Below are 17,899 nucleotides of genomic sequence, written 5' to 3'. Positions count from 1 at the left end.
ATTAAGCGGAGATTTATGTTATGTAATTTATAGACAATGCGGGTTTCCGTAAAGATTTTAATATACAATTATAGTGTGTATACTTTATCACATACTATAAAGCATAAAGTCTGATAAAGCTGTCTTAAACGCTTAAATATTTTTTCTGAATTTTTGATATTCAACGAAGATTTGTTCATAACTTCTAAATTATGGAATACTTATCACCGCCCGGATTTAGTGAAAAAGCAATAAAGGTGTCCTTGTATAATCTCGGCCTCCGATATTTGGACTTTTATCTTATTCATTGGATGATGACTTATGCGGTTTTATTTGCGGAGCTATTGATAACGACTCAGCTAGAGTAGTAGCTTATAACTTCTTATATTGTGTGACAGATTTGTTGTTTTTTTTATATCGTGAATACTTCGGAAATACATTATGACAATAAAACTATAGAGGTATTTTAATATTATTATTTGGTTTCCTAGGAAGAACTTTAGGTAAATGTTTTAGAATATAATGTATATATATTTAAAGAAATACCCCATAAAGTCGACATTTGGGGACCTAGAAAGGAGAAACCACGCCATCGAGCATTAACAAATGTAAGTAGTAAGTAATGTAAAAAAAATAAGTAAGTTTTTATCGTTTCCGATAATCTTAATATGGATAGATTACGCGTCACGTCTGCCCGCTATGGAATCCCAAACTACTTAACTGATTTCAATCAAAATTGCACACCGTATGCAGATTGACCTACCTAGAATGGGATGGCTTACATTATATACATAATTCTACAGTACGTGTGTCACTGAACTCTTCTTTTGCGGCTGGAACTGGAACGGCTGGGTGGATCCCTGGACGGTTTAGATTTGCAAAGCAGCAAATCAGCGCTGCAGTCGGCACTTTTATACCCTAATTAATGTTTAAATCGCTTAAAATATCATACAGGACAATGTCTGTCAGGTCACTAGTTTTATATTACAGTTTTATAAAAGGTTATTAAAAATTCCCTTGTGAAAATTCCACTTATTGTCTAGGAGATTAACAAAAATAATCAGTCTGGGGTTATTATATACAATTAATTGGATGTAAGAGATTTGGGTTCGTCCGTATTTGTAAGGGATATTGATTATACTGTAAATATCGCCCAAACCTAAGTGCTAGCTGCATATATTGTATTTCGACCCTATTTGGTTTTAGGCTCAATGATAGGAAAAATATCTTTACTTTTTTCGCTTTACTAACCCTTTACTAACGAAAATACAAAAGATTTTTTTATTTGTGATTCGTAATCGAAAAGTTATATGAAAGGTTATATTCGTTGAAATAGTGTCTGTTTGTTTTAAATTTTAATACACAAAAATAACTGTTGAACATAATCCAGTAAAGGACTTATGGAGAAATATTTTTTATATGAACTGTTTATTTTCATTATGTAAATGATCGACAAGAAGTGGGCAACTAGACAGTATTGAATACAAAAGCTTTATAAGTTTGTAGAATTGGTTATATATTGTAATTTTACTAGTCCTTCAATCGCCTGTAGGCAAACCCAGACAGCCCTTTTGCCCCCGGAGCTTAAATTAGTTTTCGGAAAGTTTAAGAAAACACCCACTCCAATTTTAATTAGGTTAGGTATTTATTGCCAAATATTGCTTTAACTAAAACAATATTTTATGGTTCCGACTTACTAGACGTTATAAAAGGTAATGTTTTTCATAGCGAAGTCCTCGATTGTCACTCGAACTATTTATGTGTTGAAGTTTAGTTTGTCTGCATTTCATTATAAATGACAATTACTCTTTAATATTCATTATGTTATTTCACAAAGAAGTAACATTATACCAGTTACTAGTATACACATGTACAATTACTTCAAACGATACTTTATTTATAGATATATATTCTTAGCTGTGGTGGCCTCGAACTTGTAATATGGATTGTCTATAGAGCGACGACAGATTTTTTAAAATTCTAAATAATATTATGCATCAAAATACAGAATAAAATACGAATCACGTTTAATGTATCCGATTACTTAATGTGTATTGTGTACGATTACAAACTATTTAAGTAGCCAGATGATTAGCAGTCTTGAATGTAATACCCGAGTCGAGTAACTAATTTGTTCTGTGGTTCTCTCGTTTGTTTGTTATTTGATTGCTGAATATCGGTATTGAAGACAAGATTAATTACTTTGCAATATCGTATTGTTTGATTGTTGTGATGTAACATTACTTGTTAATGTAGGTATGGATGGTCAAGATTGAATTCTCATGATGAAATATCAGTAATATTTCTAAATACATTTGATCCTTTCATAATAACGTTCAATTCATAAATTTAATTATACTGGCTTAATTATTATGCTCCATTTTTTTAGAATACCACGTCTCTCGGAGTTAATAAGTGTTATTAAGTCTAACTAACCCCGTTAATAATTATCGTTACTTAAACAAATATCTGTAGTTAATAATAACGATTTTACTTATATCAGCGACGTGACACAAAAGGGTCAGAAAAAGTCGAATCGATATTGACGTAGCATGATTGTAATGTCTTTTCCTGAAACTTTATCTAAATGAAATGTAATTTTAAAGTAAACTTAATTTGTATGAAAATGACAGTTCATGTCGACAAATTTTCATACAAATTTAGATTTCAATTTTCTACATATACTATTTTTAAGAAATCTTGACTAAACCCCCCAGCCTAATTTTAATGCTGTCTTGGAAACCTAATAAATTTTCAATTTAATACAAATCGCAGAATAATTATTTACTCGTAAACCATGGTACATCATAGAGACTGGTGCGACAGAATACTTAACAGATTTAAAAGTAAATATAGGTTCTGTATTAATTAATGAATAATCTGAAATAGATAGTTTCAAAATCTTGTCAAATATCCTATTCACCGTTTTCCATCAGGTCACTGGATTTTTACATTATTTTATGACTATTAAGTCGAATAACTATGGTAATGTTTTAGTCAGAAGAAGAATGCAGTACAACAGACGTTTAAAGAGAATTCCTTACGCATGAGTGTCCAATTGTGTTTAGAATGGTTTAGGTGAATTTGGTGAGGGTCTTTGAGTAGGTGGCAGACGTCAGACGTAGGCAGGCAATATCCGGGCAAACGCGCGTTTCCGTACCCGACTTTGATCTTAGGCCGACGTCAGTCTTTGACCGTTTTCTTTTCAAATTATTGTATCGATAATAAGATCGCTATTCCATCTTTGATCGGTGGTTATTCAAGTGTAATGCAAAAAAATCCATATATTCAGAATTTATATTTATTATCATCCTACAGTCATGATATACTGTTTATACACCACACTAGTAATACATGCTATATAGTAAAGGTATATACATATATCTGTCTTGAAACTCCTTTTTACTCCCATAAACTAGTCTCACATTGCATCGCATATTGTGCGCAGAAAAATTACAAAGCAAGACGTCGTAATATACATCGAATGCATGTAACCCGACACCATTTATTATGGAACCTAAAAGTAACTACATTAATAGTATTCGTTCTACTGTTGGAAGATATGAAACCCTGTTTTATAACGTTTTAAGAACGTCGTTTCTACCTACGACAAGAAAGTACTAATACACACTGTTAAAATCTAGCAAGTAATCAATATTATTTAGATAATTTACGAACAAAAAAAAAGCATACCACTTTCCCTTTTAAGAAGGCATATTTTTTTTATGATACATAAGTAGAAAGTTTGTAAGCGAAGCCTATTTTATATGGGGTTACACGGCACCTGGATGAAAAATTCCCAAGGGAATACAAATCATCTTTTTAACACTGCATACCCATAGTCATAACAATTTTTATTCCGTATATCAAAAAATATTGAAAAATTAATTATTGATTATAAACAATATACATTATTATATATTTTTAAATGGATGTAGTTGCGAATTACGTTACTTCACTCGAGACTATATAATAAGAAAACGTAATTCTTATATACCGTCGTAAAATACATTCTGTATACAGCTAAACAAAATAAAAACGTTAGCTACGGAATAATTTGTTGTTTTTTTAATAGGCAAGACAGCCTTCAATACCTGACACACTAAACAATTTATAAAGAGTACAATATACCTGGCTACACCGTAGCAAATGTATCCAATTTTTCCTATTGAAAAGTATGTGGACCAACATAAAAGGGTCGCATTCATTGCGCCGCCAGCGTGTCGTCTCGTTAGTAAATTCGATAACGCCGTTCAAAGTTGGTGTGCATTGGCTTGACAAACTTCACTTCTTGATTCCTACGAAAAACTCAAAAAGGCATTCGGCTGTGATTTATGTAACACCTTTGATTTGCCGTTCGAAATTTGAAATGTACCTGTGTTACTGAGAGACTTAGGTTTAAAGACATTCTCATAATAGACATTAGTCACTTACATGAGAACACTTATATGCTAACATTACAATTTGAAAAAAAAAAGAAACTTGGATGAACTTTCATTTCCGTAGATTGGGATCACTCAATAGATGGTCTTTTAATCTTAATTTAAATATTGCTAGGCTGCCTGCACTTTTTACATTTTTTGGGAGTCTATTATACCGCAGTACTCCCCCAACGCTCAATGTTTTTTTGCCGTTATTGGTTCTATACTTAGGTAGAACTAAATTATGAGGACTTTAAAAAGCTTATGCACTCAACTTTACATTATTAAAATAGCCCGTGTCATGCAGCAGTCTCTAAACAATCTCATTAATCAGAAGTCATTTTTAAATTGCCGGAGTTTTCAATATGCTTTATTGCTGAATATTGTATATATATATTGATAAATTTATGCAAAGCGCAATTGTTCCGAAACATATTCGGAACAATTGCGCTTTGTACAATGTTAATCATATTCGTAAAGTGGTGTGCATGTGTCATCTTGTTATATACTTGATGCAGTAGCCTCCACTGTAATAATGAAGACTTAGAAGGTACTTGTCCTGTTACGTTTAAACGTCGATTCTCGCACCGTCATCAATTAAGAAATCACTATGAAAACCCCAACAAAGGCAATTAAATCTCACAGTACTATTGTACCTTAGCGCATGCGTCAGTGAAAACACACTGATTCTAAAATTAGTTGGCTTTGGGAATAAACGTGTTCCTTTTATCATTATCTAATGGTTACGAAGTTCGTTCCAAAATTAAAAACTTAGATTTGATACGTATAATAAAAAATCTTTACACGAAGTAAATCTGCATGTCTTAATGTTGGTGCTATTACTAAAGTAGAACGTAATGTGGATAATCTTAATATATATATTTCTTGTGTGCGTGTGTATGTGACTGAACTCCTCCTAAACGACTGGACCAATTTTGATGAAATTTTTTGTGTGTGTTCGTGGAGATTCGAGAATGGTTTAGATTCACAATTTTGTCCGCTGGACAATGTTTTTTTTAATTAATTAGTAGTTGTTGATTTTGGAATGTTTTACATTGGATCCGACAGACGGCGCTACCATCGCACTGTCAAATTTTAAATAATATTCGAATTTTAATTTTAGTCTGTCCCGACAGTTAGCGCTGCGATCAAATTAAAAAAAAGTTTTGTTATTATTGTGTTATTGTAGACCATGTGCTGGATCGTTAGATATTGTCATAACATTTGAATAATAATTTTCATCAAAATGGTCCAGAATGTTTTAGCTTATTAAAAAAAGTTTGAAATTTTCAAATTAAAGACGTATAGACAGGACAACGTCTGTCGGATCCGCTAGTATAAATGTATATTTAGTATTATCCCTACGTAGGACTGACTGAGGTAGACGAAATGTCAGCAATTTTTGAAAGAATATTCTTTTGCGTTTATCTTTCAAAGCTCTTGTTATAATAAATAGGACGATTATAAGTTGAAATCAATAAGGTTCAATATATACAATGAAACGCAACTTTGTCAGCGATAATTTTAGAAAAAACATATATTTTTGTGTATAAAATTTAAAAAATATTTTTATCGTACTTTTACAGCCTTTGTGACTGACATACGTCAGCAACTTAAGTATGCCGAATTGACGAATTCCTCACGACGTTTTGAAGTGTTAAATGCGCACATAGTAAGAAAGGACCATTGGTGCAGATGGGAATCGAACCTACATCTCGAGCACGTGAGATACGTGGAAGCTACTTTTCAACACTGCTTACATTATATAGTTATTTGATTAATCGCTATAATATATAAGATATAAAAATGAATATAATCAAGCATTGGGATTGCCAGGACCGAAGCAATTACCAGTGATGGATTGTTGAACTTCTCTGAGACTCGAGTGACCCGCTGTTTAATAAAGTCTTGTTTCATTCTAAAGGATTTTTGTCATTTGTCACAATGAGAGACGTATTTATAAAAGTAAGAAATATCACATCTCTTTGGGACGGTCTTAATTGGTTTGAGAAGTGGCTCTTTAAATGTTGATTATCTATAATATTTATTTTAAACGCCATCTTTGAACTTGTAAAAGATGGAAATTCTCTAAAAACAAATGACATTAGATGAATACTATCCTCAAAGTCTATAAATATAAAAGAAAATACGCATTCAATGACGGCAATGTACGAGAAGTACAAAAATATAAAACGGCAACGCACTGGCGAGCTCTCTGGCAATGTGAGTGTCTGTGGGAGGTATGTTTCACTCAACATCACCTGAGCTTTCAGACCGTTTGCCCCCTGTACTATAAAAAAAAACTATAATTAGAAAGTGGATTGGACCGAGTACGTAACGTATACAGTTGTATAATTAGCGTACAAATAGAGTACATATACAGTAGATAGTATGGGAGGAGATTTTACACACAATATTTCTAATATAATGCTAGCAGCTAGTAGATTTCTTTAATTGTAGATTTGATATTGCACCTACTATAGTATTTTAAATATAGAACAGTCGCACAAGTGTCACGCACTACCTCCAAGCTGTGATAAGGACTAACTTCACGTCTTTGCTCGCGATAAACTTGGAAAATCCATCATACTTAATTACCTAACGCTTTTAACAGTTTAGAAGAAGATTCCCCCTGAGACTCAGATTAACGGCCAGTTGTCGGCTTCCGTTGATTCTGCAATTTAAATGTTCTTGATAAATATGATTGACTTAGTTTTGAGTGCTTACGAGAATTTTGCTGCTGCGTAAAAAGACTTGCTTCTGATTATGTTATTATACCTGTAAAAGTACCATTATTATGTTGAGAGCCGTTATTGTTTATATATCACCAATAATTGATTCGGGATGATATAACAAGGCTTTGCTTAAAACTGATTGAAAGAAATGCAGTAACATATGTAGCCTATGCCTCTATGGTAAGTGTTTTGGTTGAAATTCACGGTCAGTAGCATCTACTGTAGAAATAGTAATGTAGGTATTAATGGCAAAACAAGACATTAAGGGCCTCTTTCACAATGTCGGGATAAGTTCTAAATAAGCTATTTATTACTTATTGGTAGGATAAACACTATTTTTGCGTTTCACGACTTTCAGTTAGCGCGAAATTTTTTCGGAACTTCGAAACGAATCTTCCGAATAATATATGTGTTGCATAGCTATTTGGTAACTTTATCCATACATTGTGAAATATACCCTAAATGTTTAATTCGAAAATGGTGAAAACATTTTAAATCTGTCCAGTAGCTGAGAGTGTATTTGTAATAAATAAAATCTCGCAATTTTGGAGTCCACGTCTTAAATTCAGTATGTGTCTTGTAGCGAATAAACTGAACATCTTACAAGAGGAAAATATGTTATGTATTTACATAACATAGTACAGGGATATCACGGCTTGTCTGAGCATGACCCTTGTCAAGAGCGATTTGTTAGTTGCGGAGCCGAAAGCTTCTAATTTAGTTTTTCGATGTTTCTGCTAAAATCGAGATGAAGATATGGTATATAATTATATTTTCTTAGTAAAAAAACATTCATAACTCTATGTTTTTTCGGTTATACATTATAGATGATTTTTTTTTACATTATTGATAATTTTTAGAGGTTTTAAATTATTGATGATTTTTAGGGGTATTACATTTTTGATGATTTAAGGAGGAAAACACTTTTTTACGGATTACAGTTATGTATTATTGTATTTAAACTTATAATTATTTAGACATAATTTTAAATTTAAACCGACGTTTCGTTGAAGGACGGCCTAAAATTATCAAACACCTGGGACCCAATAATATTCAAATTAAAATCTCAAAATAAACAATCCGCGAAAATGGAGGACACCGTGAGCAATTTCTGCAAAAACCCTACATCTTTTAGTCGATACCAACTCCGGGGAAATAAATACAGATAACACAACATTTTCTACAGCTGCAATACTTTTTGACATTTAACACCTTTGTCTTCAGTCACCGTGACCACGCACGCTGTAAAGCACGCGAAACGCCGGTTTAAATTTAAAATTATGTCTAAATAATTATAAGTTTAAATACAATAATACATAACTATAATCCGTAAAAAAGTGTTTTTCTTTAAATGTGTAAAAGTTATGTTAATAAAAGACAATACTATGATTTAAGGAGTTTTACATTATTGATAATTTTTAGCGGTTTTACATAATCAGTAATTTTTATTTAGGTTTTGGGCCATCTATATGTGGTCAGCCTTCTGCGTAACAATATCGCTAATTGCTATGAATCTTTTACGTTTTGCTAACGATGTTTTCCTAACTTAAGAGCAGGTGTTATAATATAAAACCACCGAGGCATTGAATGCTTGACCCGTCACGAAGGTCAACCACGACACCCTCTTTACCACTACGCTAACTGTGTTAGCTAAGACCCACTCACAAAATTTACTTAAACATTTGCAAACCTTACTTACTTTAAATATTCTTCACAAACTAAATAATATAATAATTTGAAATGTCTTCCACTATTTTTTATCTTACGTTTTTGATTCGCACGGTGTTTTCTCTTATCCTCTTTAGTTCACATGAACAACCTATGCTAACTAACCTCGGCTAACACTGCTTATAAAATAAAAAAAATACAATAATTTTTAAACAGTTATTAGTTTCAGTTAACAAAGTTTTTCCCAACATATACATATCTCATCAAACTGAGTTGTAGAGATCAGGACAGGCAGGTAGAACAGTAAAAATAAAGAAGTTATTTCAATCAAGTAATTTTATATTTAGAATTTATCAAAAGTTAGACATGTGTGGATTGCTGTTAAACGCCTTTACGTCTACGATAACATAAAAGGCTTCTTTCGAAACGATGATATTATGAAGACTTTGCGATCGCACATTCTAGAAAAGTCGAGCTAATAAAAACTCTGTTCAGTATTTTCTACCAAATTTTTCATTTCTGTTTGACGGAAATTTGTCCGTGGCTTTTGCCGTTTATCTGGCAAAAATAGACATAAGTTTTTTGATTTACAATTTTGATTTGGTCAAGTGGAAGGTGCCGGTACTGGGAGCTCTTTCATAGAGCTGAAAACGAAGTGAGAGCTGAAGTTGCAGCATGATTTGCTGAGCATTCTGAGGTTAATTTAGCCAAACTCTTGTCAAATCTGGCAATGCGCTTAAACTTTGTCCTAGTGATCTCCTATTTTAAGGACCTGGAGGCAGAATTATATGCATAGCCATTCAGTCAAGTGAAAACTGTTTATTCAATTCCACATAGTTTCATAAATTTCCGCCGTTATCTTTAAAACAACATCAAATTACTTGTACTAAACATCTTCCCTATGAACCCGAAAGCAAGTATGAGAGCAGTCCGGTTGGAAATACCTGAATATATATATAGACTACTTCTATTAGAGCAGAAGAGATAGAGAGAAGAAGCGTATAAAGGCCGAATGCAGAAACCAAGACTCAGAGATTTAAAGAAATATTCTTAAGAACTAACAGGATTTCGTTCGTACAATCTAAAAAAGTTAAGAAATAGAAAAAACTTTTCTTTGCATAATTTCACATCTAGCATTAAACCTATTTATATTCTATAAAAAGTATTACAAACCAGACGTGTCACGAGTCACCGACCTACAAATTTTTGATAACAGTTTTCTTTTGATTGTCCTGTCTATGCCCTTGTGTATTGAGACTAGTTCTAAACCATCGAAAAGTATATTTTATTTGAGATTTACGAGTGATTTTATTAAATCATATCCTATAACGTTGCGGGTTGTCTTTTTAATTATTTAAGGTAGTAAAATAAATCGACCTCAGATCTTAGTAACGTGAATATTTTTTTTTATTTGTATGTATATATAAAAGTATAGAAGTTTGCATAATTCTATTATTATACCCTTTGTCATGAGTATTTTTGATTCAAAATCCGAGAAAGTATAAAATTAAGATTAAAAACCTTAATCACGCCTCTACCATCAGGTGACACGACAATACGTGCAAGATAAATCGTGTATTTTTTACAGTCAGCAAATCCATCTTGACGAGGGTCCACTTTTTAGATGTACAAATAAGGATAAAACAAAGCAAATCCTGCTAGATCACGATTGGGATCTTGATCTGATTATTATGGTGGACGGAATTCGGTTAACATAATAACATTTTGTTTTCATATTTACCAATTTAATAAATGAAAACCTTGGTCGTCGAGATTTCCTATGGTAATGTGCTGCAACCGTGCCTTCCCCGGAAGGTATTAAACTAATTGACTAACAATTCTTACCCAGTGAAAGTAAGAAGTAGACAGCCGTAGATTAGATAGCCGCAGAAGTAGATTTTTTAATTTGGCACGCAGGTAAAAGCCCTGATTGTTAACCTATAGCTTAGTCAACCCAAAGGTTGCCATCAGCAAGGAAAATGCAAGAGGTCATGGGGCAGATCGCCGACCTGCTGGTGTGACCAAGTCACAAGTCTGACCTTAACACCATCTTCTCAGCTATTGACCGAGCTGGTGGTGGAGAAATATCACTAGCAGGGCAGCAGGCTTACAGTTACGCGACCTTCAGCAGCGCACCACCACTTTGTGGAACCAGCTGCCCACTGAAGTATTTGCGAACCAATTCGATTTAGGGTCCTTCACTTACTCGCGAGCCCTCTGGCATTGCGACTGTCCATGGGCGGCGGTATCACTTAACATCAGGTGAGCCTCCTGCCCGTATGACCCCTGTTCTATAAAAAAAAGAAGAAGAATACAAGTGAGAAAACTGAACTCAGATTATAAAGCAAAGTTGAACAAACTACAGAAATAATACAGGATTTAAATATTCAATAACTGTAGATAAGAAAAGAGATCGATTTACTTTTGACGCACTGTCGCTCTGTTTTATAAAAATATAAATTACCTACTGTTATTTTTAGTTTAAATAAAATATCTTTAAATAATTTCCGAAATCTTATATAAAACGCACATTTACCTACGAACACATTTAGCTTTTGCGTAATGAGCATATTTATATCATATGTCACACACATAGGTCATTATTATGAGTCTTAAAACACGTATCGCATTATATATGTAATTGTTAATTCAAGTACCTATAGTCATAATAAATGTCAATATATATAAACTAAATCTTGATTTAATTTTTATTCCCATTTTGGCTCTTTCTGGAGAGAAATAAGTAAATTGTCTAAAACTGAAGCTACACTTATACGAGGAAATACAGTCAACAAATCGTACTGTTCGGTTTATTACATAAATTTATCATAAAAGAAATAAACGCTGTACATATTTTAGAACTTCCGCAATGCACTCTCTACAGTCGCTACAAAGACAATTATTCTCTTGTTAAATTAAATGTAACTCTGTGCCTTATCTCTTCCACCCGTTCGTTAAACAAGCAGAAACATTCATTATCTTTGTACCTTTTTTATTCCGAAAAAGTCCAATCACATTTTTCGTTCGTTCACCCTTTCATTATAATGATTATATGCTTATTTGGCAAATTCATTTTGTAATTAACGTAAATTGGTTTATTTAGATATCGTTGAAAACATAACATTGCTTGAAAAAAACACCGAAACTAGAAATATATCATCTTAGTCAAAGATGAAGAATTCCACATAGGTACCTACACAAGATGGCGGACTATATCTAGATGTCCGCCATCTTGTGTATGTGGAATTCGGACAAAATGGCGACTGTTTTTCATGATCTCTTCGTCAATATTAAAAAGTTTATGGCTTGTGTAATAAAAATGTAGTAACGTCTATAATTAAGATTAATTTAGGTACAAAATGATGTAGCGAAGTAAAAAAAAAATATTTAAGAAAATACTACTTTTAATAAATATTAAAATAATATTATTAGACCTTACCAGCAGCTTTCTAAAATACAAGCTAAACTAAGCTTTTCTGTGGTTCCAGTCAACATAACAGGTAGCAGGTGCACTATGAATCTTTGTTAGGAAATAATAAGGAAAGTTTAATATCGAGAGGAAGTCACAATCATTTGTTTGAACTCTATGGATGCTATAACTTTGGAAGAAACTCAACTTTCCTTTTAAACTTGTTCTTCATATACGATAAATCAAAGTGTCTTTTATGAGAAGAAAATCATAAGCCTTCAAACAAAATTACAGGAAGTGTTGATTATTTTGAACATTTTAATTAATTAAATTTTAATTGTTATTTTGTCTTTCATTATATATTTTAATTATGGGCCTCATAAAACATGGCGTAAAGATTTCTTGTTATTTAGATTGTTTAGGTCGGAATGATTTTAATGGAATATACAATTAAGGTGAGTGGGGGGAAGATTGAACGGTTTTTTGATAATATTAGCAAAGTTGTATTTGAACCTCTTACAGAACATATTATTAAATCGGTTCCAAAGCAGAGAAAATAATTGAATAAAAAAATAAAGATGCGACTACAAAACAAGGTAAAATTGAAAACGTGACGGGGAAAGATTGAATGTTTTAGTAAAATCGTTAAAATTAATGTAAGATGACGTCAACGGTTTTAAAAAACCCCATCTCTTGTCACTATTTACAATTGGTTTAACGAGTTTAAGCGTGGACATAACAATCTCAATGATGATGAGGGAGGTCCTTTACCAGCTACTACTGAAGGAAACATTAGTTCTGTACGTCAACGCATGATAGAGGAAGATAAGAGAGTGAGCTATCAGTAGATACGGGCAAACCAAGCAACGGTAATCATTGGTATGAGTCGTTCAAATTTTTTTTTCATATAATATCAAAACATGTACTTTTTATATTTTTCGATGCTTCTGCATTCTCAATTTCTCAGATTGATTATAAATATCAACTTTGTATCATAGATCACGAAGAGTATAACGACTTATACTTAAAATATGAGTACAGCTGTAATACAAAGGTCGTTGACCTATATTGACGTCAAAGAGAACTATACAATAATTAAGTGTACTATTAATCACGTCAAGATCCCACCTAGTCCCGTGTCAGTCTGTCAGGTTTTATCTAATCCACGACAAATAACTGTCTTGAGGCCTATTCTACATCTTACCTAATTTATAAGCTGTGTGTTATCTTAAACTGTATATAATTTGCAAGGATCAGTTCCTAAATGAAAAATTGAACTAAAATCTATCAATTAGATTACAAAATTCTTATTATTAGGAAATTTGACATACCGATCGCTTTAGGGACAGAGGTATGGTGGAACATACATAAGAATGCGCGTGGTAATGATAAATTCGATTTTCTTGGGTCGGTAAAAATAATTAGTGATCATGGGAAATTCATTATAGATAAAGAAATTCTATTAGCAACCAACTTCATATATGTACGAAAATAATTAACGGTTTACAAATACTTAATGGCAATATACAATATACCTACATATACAAAATACAAACACTAGCATACCTCTATTAATATAATATACATCAAGCCGACTAGTTTCATCATGACCCACGTATAAGTAGTGTTTTTTAATATCGAATAAGTTTATTATTTTGTAATTGTAAAAAAAACCTCTATTATACATGAAAATATATATTAAAAGTAGTTTACTTACATAAAATTAAACACATGTTGTATTTTTACCGATTTATTGCAAAGTAGCGTTCTCTTACAGAATGGCTTAAAGATATACTTTTGTTATAAAATATCGTGTAAACATTTCTTTACATTATAAATAAAGTATTTTTGTTGTTTCCATTATTACCGATTGTTTCTTTACTAAAAAATATATATTAGTTAAACCAGAATTTTCAGATCCGTGTAATGTCTAACGTCGTTCAAAGACTTTTTAGCGTCAATTAATTTAATTTTATATGAGAACTTAATTATTATGTATTACAGGCTGCGATTTTTGTTTAGTTTTTTTAAATTTAGAATGCGTATTTTTAATCTCCCTTTAATTGTAATACATTAAAACATATGAAATGTAAACGGTACCGTGCCCTCGGTCCGTGGGCATACTATGCTATAGAAAATCATTTGCAATTTTTCATCAGTAAGCTCAAGACTTAATTTATTAAATGTTCCTATGTTGAGATGGATAATAAATAAAGTGTTAAAATAACATACCAAAACTGAAAGAACAAACCGATATTTGCCAAGCCTTGCTGTTAATTCATATAAAAGGACAGAACGTTTAACAACATTAACATAATTCAGATAAAATGCGCAACGTTTTCTACCTCAACGAGATATTGCAAGCTGTTTGTGACGTGTATTATGCTGTGGCGAACTCAGTAAATTGCTTTTCGTGACGATAAATATTTTAATCTGATTGGTGGCCTTTAACCAATTAATTGTGGTTTTCAATACGAATTGTCTTCGGATTTTGAGCGCATGATTGAAGACAGTGACGACGAAATGTTTCTCGGATTAGTTGTGGTATCGAAGATAGATTACCCTAAACCTAATCGAAATGCCTATAGCCATTATCAATGATCAAACGTCGGGATGATGATAAATTTAATGTACATTGTTGATAGATTCTATTTATAGGGACTCCTTTTAATAAAAAAATTTAATTATTAAATTTTAAGATAAGTTATTAGGTATATTTTTATGTATTATGTTTTTTAATATGTATATAAAAATAATAATTATAAAGCTTTTGTTAAATAATGTACACTTTTCATAGTAATGTGAAATCGATCACACAAACATACAATATCTTCAATATTCTTAACCTACATTGTAATAATAATAATAATTATTAATCCTTGATGCGTAGCTTTAATGGTGGCAACGTTTCCTCTCTGCATTATAATTATTAATATGGTAATATTGATATATATTTAATTGATTAATATTGATATTATAGGTAAGATATAGGACTTATTTTAAATGTGTCAATCATAATGTTTCTTTATAAGAAAAGTTCATACTACTTCTTATAAAGAAAAATTCATATTTTTCTTTATAAAAAGTATAATGTCAGCTCAAACATTTCATTCGAAAAAAAAATCGGGTAATTACTGGAACGTAACAAAAATAATAAATACCTTTAAATAAATCAGCCTTCTATCAGATATACGCTGTCGACATTTTGAGGCATGCCGGTTTTCTCATATTTATCGTACGAGCTAATACTAAATGCATACAAGAAAATAAAGTCCATTTATGCCAGAGGATGCAACTACGGCATGAGAGTCGCACGCTGACGACAACCCTGCTATTGTTGAGATTTGAATTGATAATTAGTTTTGATTGTTTCACTTTCGATTTGCAGGATGAGTCTGTGTTGACCAAAACGACAGTTTAAAACTTTAAACTGCATTTTAATGTATTATACTAATTATTACGAGGTTAAATGTGATTTTTGGTATACTGAATTGATAAGACAATAATTTTCATGCTATACAATCCAATGAAAATGGGGGTCCACGACAGTGGATCACAACACATACACTGATAGTACCTATTTACTTACATCATACTATCTTAAAAGATATACATTATTTATGAAAGTAAAAAAAATATTAAAGTAAAAAATGAAATCAATATCAGGTAAGTACTATTATTAACTTTTTCGTATTTGGCTAGACTCTAACCATGGCCAGGGGTCTACGACACCAAAAACTTTGGGGAACTCTGCCTTAGAGCGTCATTTGTAATTTCTTCAATGTGTCATTATAAACTGCATTAAAAACTATTCCTCAGATCAGAACGTCCCTAATGTTATAGTAATGATTACTACGTAAACAGTGTTCACACATAAATCAGTACACAGCATTTCAAGTCAATTTAACAATATTACTGCAAAGAATTTAAAACCAGAACTAGTCAGCGACACAGTCTAGTACTTTTATTTACCTTGCTGACTCGAGTAACAATGCCAGATTGTACGTGCGTTCATAATGTACAAAGAATGTAATATAAAATTCTTCATGCACATTCTGCTTTCTTATTTCAAAGCCTTCCGTGCGAAACGATCTATACCTTTCACGGTTATGTAGAGAGTAGTTTGTAAAGGAAAATTATAATAATGTCCAGTAGACATATGGTTACATAAAGGATCACTTTTTTATACGAATTTATTAAAACAAAGCTACAGATTATAAGTGATAATATAAAGATATCGTTAGTATAGTAATTATTGATTTAATGCTGTTATAAGTCAAAACTTTTCACGATGTTTCTAACATTATCTTTATCCCTACTAAACCCAGTGGCGCCTACAGCCTTTTTTAGATCTTGGCCTCAGATTTCCTCCTTTCCACGGATTTGTGTGTGTGTGTGTTCATGATACCTTGTCAAGTCAAATCGGCAAGTTGGTGATTAGCCTTCCTGTGCTTGACACAAGAAGACTTTTTGGGTCTACAAGCCGGTTTCCTCACAATGTTTTCCTTGACCGAACGACCGAATGTTAAATTAGCACATAGAAAGGAAGTCCATTGGTGCACAGCCGGGGATCGAACGTACGACCTCAGCTATGAGAGTCACACGCTGGAGCCACCTGGCAAACACCTTTTTTCTTATATTAAATCCTCTCTTCTAAAACATTCAAGACTTGAATGGTAGTGGTAATTCCGTTGAAGATCGAACCTACGTCTTCAGAGATGAGAGATCTCATTTAAATAAACAAAATTTACATAACTTATTGACTACGATGATATAATTCTAAACATTACTTTAATGAGTTTTTTTAAGATAATAACCTATACAATTCTAATTTTTCGGTAATTCAGTGGATCAATTTGGATATTGCGAAAGTACAAATTCTTTTCCACTATGTGGTTTCAATATGACTTACGAGACTCATAGTGGCGGAGTTAATTCTTTGACTCCTGAAAACCACAACTCAAAGGTATTAAAAAACATCCCGGACTATATAAGTTTGTAGAAACAAGTGCTGTAAGTAGATAATAATATCGACCAGGGTCTCTTAAGCACTGTTTGTAACGCTGCTTCATGTAGTTTATGTACAAAATTAACATAAACCTACTTTATACTGGTATTATATACCCATGAGGTGTATAAAAATTTCAACAGGACTAAAACCGTCGTAAAATATACAAAACATTTATAAAGTTTCATTTAAGAACAAAATACTCAAATGTACTTTGTTCTGATTCCTTAAAATACTTCCTTATTACTCTTCGCCTTTTATTTAATAAGATTATAAATAACGTGTTTATAACACTGTATAAAATGTTCAAGGCAAATTGATTTCTAGCATGACATTTAGTATATTTTTAAACTTGTTTGAGCACAATGTCAAACGTCAATTCTCAAATAATAATTCTGTTACGTTCTGCAAGAGGATTTTTTAAACAACTTTTGTGTGCAAATAACTGATTTTACAAATCTCTATTCGTATACCTATTCCAAGTAGAAGCTTACACGAAAATTAGTTTCACGAAAGGAAAATTGTTTTCATGGAAACCGTTGGTCACTGGTGTCACTAACATAACCGTGTTAACCACAATATTTGTAATTGATATCCTTTTGGTTACTTTGTGTCCCTAATTAACAGCTACTATGTAATTAAGACCCGTGCCAGGCCTTTATTATGATTACTATAAAAG

Source organism: Pieris rapae, chromosome 15 (genome assembly GCF_905147795.1).
Source record: "Pieris rapae chromosome 15, ilPieRapa1.1, whole genome shotgun sequence".
NCBI lineage: Eukaryota > Metazoa > Arthropoda > Insecta > Lepidoptera > Pieridae > Pieris > Pieris rapae.
This window is presented reverse-complemented; position numbering follows the sequence as displayed.